This window comes from Rhinopithecus roxellana, chromosome 2 (genome assembly GCF_007565055.1).
Source record: "Rhinopithecus roxellana isolate Shanxi Qingling chromosome 2, ASM756505v1, whole genome shotgun sequence".
NCBI classification, from domain to species: Eukaryota; Metazoa; Chordata; class Mammalia; order Primates; family Cercopithecidae; genus Rhinopithecus; species Rhinopithecus roxellana.
The window spans coordinates 164,149,384-164,155,225 of NC_044550.1; positions in this window are offsets into that span (position 1 = coordinate 164,149,384).

A 5,842-nucleotide genomic window follows, 5' to 3' on the forward strand; every position below is an offset into this window, starting at 1 on the left:
CCCCTGTATTCTCTGCCTCCCTTACCTGCCTATTTTCATTATACCATGTACACTTTTTAATGTTCTGTATATCTTACTTATTTAATTTGTATGGTCTCCTTCCACATTCGATTGTAAACCTTACGAGGGCAGAGATTTTTGTCTTTAGCTCACTGCTATGTCTCTAATGCCTCTTAAAGACCTTGGAGCATAACAGGAACTCAGTAAATATTTGTTGAGTCAATGAATGAAGTCAGAACATTTTTACTGTTTGACATTATGTCTGAATTAGAAATCAACATTCAAACATTTCGCACTGTTGTCAATGCCTCCGTTGAATTTTGGTTTCTCTACTTGGGTCCTGCAGTTTCCCTTGACTTTGCGGCTAAGTCTTCTAGGTATGATTTTAGATCCAGCCCACCTAATTTCTTAAGGCTGTATATTAGGACAGTATAATATGTGGTTCCTGTACAGAGCTCTCATTAGAGAGAGTATCCAGGGTTCAGTTGATTCCAGTTCCATTTTAATCTGTGGTTCTTTCTTGCAATTCCAAACTTGAGGTTGACTTTGGAACATCGTCTTTCTTGAGTTCCCACAATATTTGCTCTAGACTAATGAAAAAATGAATGATCATAAATATAATTACTCTTAAGGCCTGAGGATATTTTTGGTACACTTGGAAGGAAGATGGATTTTAAAGAAAAGCAATTGGCTGCAGAAGACTTTAGGTATTTTTCTCTGTTGAAATTTAGGGGTACCAAAAATAAGTAGCACTTCTTATCCCCATTTGGGTTCTGAATAAATGGAGAATAAAAAAATAAGGAATATGACTCCTGTGGGCCAAAATTCATTTTAATTAAAGCTAAAGATGAGGAGATGGCTCAGGGTGAGGGCCAAAGGGTCCTGTGTCCAGGACAAGGTAGATGCTACTACTCTGCCATTACTGTGGGCAGAGCTGGTTTTGACTCAGTCAGCAGGGGTAGTACTGTCTCCACAACAGACGACATTGGCTCCTCACAGTCAGCCTGCTCCAAAGAGGGAAAATTGGGAAGGCCAGAACTATAGTCAAGGAGCTCACAAGATGTTTTTTCTTGTGAAGAGAGTATTTCTCAAACTTATCTGTTCATGGAATCTTTATCATGTAGGGTTTTGTGGGCCTGGAGAAAGTCACTTTGAGAAATGCTGGCATCGATAATTGAGATGCCTTTCACCTCTAATACTTCACAAAATTACCCAAGTATCAGTTCTCTTTGTGAAGTTCTATTGGTTCCTTTCATTGGCATACATTTAATAAACCCCTATAATATGCCAGTCAATGTGCAAGACATTGGATGGCTAAGAACAGACAAGAGAGACAAAGATAAGTAAGATAAGTCCTTGCTTTCAAATAACATATAGGTATGATGGCTACATGCATTTTTACAACCACTTGTGGCTGTAGTTAGAAAACGTGTTACAACAGCATATTGTGAAGGATGCATTGCAACACTAGGTCATTGGCTAGGTGACCTGAACAAGGGGTTTTTGAGTTCGTTTCTTGATGTGGTCTCAATTTGAAGAATGAAAAGTGACAGAAAAAAAAAAAATCCCAGTTATTTAGCTGTACCAGTGAGTTGAATTTTATTTACTTCAGATTTTTACCAGATTAAAATGTAAGTAAGTGGAAACACCAAGTCACATCAGGCCAAACCTTTTGTAACCTGTGGGCCTCAGTCATGTAGAGTCAACAAAGGGATATGAGTTCAAAACTCATCGTCACAAATAAGTGGCTGCAGGAACTTAGCAAACCATTCACCCTTTCCAAAAACTGCTTGTCCATTGGCAAGATGACACTAACTATGCACTAACTATGATGAGAGCTTTCTTACCTTCCAGCACCCTGAAGGGCAGGTGGAAGAAGGGATGTGAAATTCATCTGCAACTGTGTTAGTTATATGGTAAACTAATATAATTACATCATTATATGCTTATGAAGTTTTCTGGGACTATCTGAAAAGTAGCCACAGACTAATTTAATATCCTTGATTCTGAATTGTAATACAATATGGAAATATACAGATAATATTCACATCAACCAGTTTCATTTTCTGTCCTAAATCTTGGGGTAAGGTCTATGGTTTTTAAGAAGATGCTTTTAATATGTGAATTATTTATAAAGCATAGAGATGGTTGCACTAACATCCTATGAGAAAAATCTTTGTTTTATAATCAATTTCACAAAGTCAATCCTTTAAATGTATTAATACTAAAAAATAAACCACCAACAACTGAAAAAGGCATCTGGAAAGAGAGATATTTTACCTGTAATATCAGAATGAAGATATTTTTATGGTTAGGTAAAAAACCTCTTAAATTAGGGGTTGTAATGGAAAGTTTGACAGGCTCAAAGAAGGCAGTTCAAAAATATATTCTTAACACTTAACACATACTGTACATGAAGTGTATTTTTAACATGCTATAGGTTTATTACAGATTAAATACTTAAATATTAAAAAAACAGCCCAAATGTTTCTTCAATATTTGCTTAATATAGTCAGAACACATTGGGAATTGTGAGCATGAAGAGTACACGTTAAGTGTTTAACTAACATCAAATGCAATAAAATGTTTCATTCGAAATGTTAAGCAGGCGATAAAAATGTCATGTGAGATGATAAGCACAGTTTCACACAAAATTCTCTCTAATTAAGGTGAAACTATGGAGAGACTCTTGACTGGCTCAAAGTTGTGATCTTGTGAATACTCTTGTCTGATTGGTACCTGGATCCATTTTCCCTCCAAGCTGTCTATTTTTAAGTGCATCTGAAATGGAGCTTTTCTTTAAGATGTCACCTCCTCTTTGAAGCCCTTTCTGACTGCTTTCAGAAAAGTTTAGGAGCACCTCTTTTCTGCACCTTGTGCCAACCTCCATGCCATTATATGCCATTTATTTTTTCATATTGTGAGACATCATCAATGTTTTGGCAACCCTTTTGTTACTACTGTGTGACCTTGGGCAAGTTACTTATTAACTTCTCTGTGGCCCAAGTTCTCCTTTTATACGAGGGAGGTGATCATAGAACTTAGTTCATTAGATTATTGTGGAGATTAAATGAGTTAAAATCTGTAATGTGCTTAGAATAGGCCCCAGCACAAAGTGTTAGTTAAACACTTAACGTGTACATTTTGTTCTTAAAATTTATGATGTGTTTGGGAGGCCGAGGCGGGTGGATCACCTGAGGTCAGGAGTTCGAGACCAGTCTGGCCAACATGGTGAAACCCCATCTCTACTAAAAATACAAAAATTAGCTGGGTGTGGTGGCACATGTCTGTAATCCCAGCTACTTGGGAGACTGGGGCAGGAGAATTGCTTGAGCTCAGAAGGCAGAGGTTGCAGTGAGCCAAGATCGCACCACTATACTCCCGCCTGGCTGACAGAGTAAGACTCTGTCTAAAAAAAAAAAAAAAAAAAAAAAAAAAAAAAAAAAAAATGATGTATTCTGGATATGTTAGGTAAATATTTAAGAAGCATTTGAGGTTTTTCCCTCGTTTTGAAGTACTTACAATACAATAAACATGTAACATATTAAAATACTTCTCATGTATATGTTAAGCATTTGTTTTTTAACTCTTTGGGATTTTCTGTTTAAAAGTTCAGTTTATATCCCCTACAGGACCATCATTTTCAGCATATTTTCTGCCCATTACCACTGTTGGCCTGTGGTGGGGGCTTATAATTGTTTATCAAATAGTGAATGAATTAATGTAGACACCCTACCAGATGACCAGATAAATGTTTGACTTACCCATCTGATGAGGTTGTTTCTCTCTCTCTTTTGAATAGTTTCTAGAGCTTCAGAAATTCCTGATTAAATGTCATTAATTAGGAAAACCACTTCTAAATCACAAAAGTCTTGCCTTTTGACCTGGAAAAACACCTTGCAATTAATTCGTCCATAAACTATTATCTCAAACAAGGAAAAAGGAAATGAGCTTTGGCAACTTCTGCAAACATTAGAAAAGCACTTTCTAAATCTGTGAGTGTGGTTAGGTATGCAAATGCTCCATGCCTTAGTTTCTGTATCTGCACGGTGGGAATAATAAAACATCTACTACACAGGCTAAATGCATTAACATTTGGAAAGTGCTTGAAACAGTGCCGGGCACATAGTACATTCTCAATAAATGTAAGTTATTCTTACCATATATTATCATATTTTAACATGATAATCATAATTATATAGGGTATATTTATAATAAAATATATAAATATATCATTACATAGTGTTGCCACAATTACTTAGCATACTGAAGATATTCCATGTCCTTTTTGCCCCTGTATATTTTCATTTTTGTTTTTCATTTCTATCTTTGTCAGTAAACCTGGAAGAAGAGGGATTATGTGCTTTAGTTCCATTGTCTCTTTTCAAAGTTCCTCCCCATGATTCTGACTGCCATAGGTTTTTGAAATATGATCTACTTTCCCATATCCCGCCTGCCCCTCAGCACCCCACCCTCTGACAAATATTGCCACAGAGCAAGGATGGAACTCCGCTACAAATAAAAGCAGACACTACCAAGCTGTCAGAATGTCAGTGTCTTAGATGAAAAAAGTTTGTTAAGACAACTGATCAAAAATCTTCCTCCTTCTTTTTAAAAGAAAATATTGGTGGCTTTAAAACAAAAGTGAAACTAGTAATTGAATACAGCTGGCTCAGCTGCAAACAAAAGTCTGTCTCCTAGAGTCGGTGTGGCTCAGGGCACTTGGAAATTAATGGTGTGAAATTAATTTGAAGTTGCAGAAATTTTGTGCACAAGTGCTTTTAATTCTAAGCTCAAATTTGAAGATTGTTTGGTTGCCTCTGACCTCAGTTTTTAATCTGTGAATCATTAATAGGCCCATTATTACATTTAGAAAATTTTCAGGATTTATCCTCGTTCTTGATAAGTTATCACAGTTTATAATGGAATCCTTTCTTTTCTCAAAATTCTGTGTTACTATTTAACTTTAGAAATATTTTCTATGCCTTTATTTCTTTACCCTAAACATGAGAGTGACTTCTAGAACTGTGGGCAAGAAGTCACACAGTTTCTGAAATCCAGCTAATAATTCCTCAGAATGCCATGCTTTTAAGGCAAGTGCAGAGAAGGAAGTAGATTTCTTGAATTTTAGGTACTTTCCCTAATATACACTTGACAAAACTTAGGAACGAGCATTGGGAACTGTGGAACACTATACACATGTAACAGATTTTTTAAAATAACAGCTTTATTGAGATATAATCACATACCATAAAATTCACCCTTTTAAAGGTGTACAATTTAGTGGTTTTTAGTACATTCATAGAGTACTGCAACCATCACCATTATCTAATTTCAGAACATTTTCATCACTCCCAAAAGAAACATGATACCCATTAGCAATCACTCCCCATTTCCTCCTTTCCCAACTTCTGGCAACCACTAATCTATTTTCCATTTCTATAGATTTCCTATGAATTTATATAGATTCTGGACATTTTGTATGAATAGACTCATATGATATGTGGGCTTTGTGCCTGGCTTCTTTTACTTAGCATGTTTCATTTATTCAAGTTGTAGTGTGTGTCAGTAACTCAATTACTCAATATTATTTCTCAACAATATTCTATTGTATGTCTATAACACATTTTCTTTATCCATTTATCAGTTGAGGAACATTTGGGTTGTTTCCATTTTATTTTTTAGCTATTGTGAGTAGTGCTGCTATAAACATTTATATACAAGTTTTCGTGTGGATATATGTTTTTATTTCTCTTAGCTAATTACTAAGGAGTAGCATTGCTAGGTCATACATTAATTCTACGTTTAATGTTTTAAGGAAATGCCAAACTTGTTTTTCAAA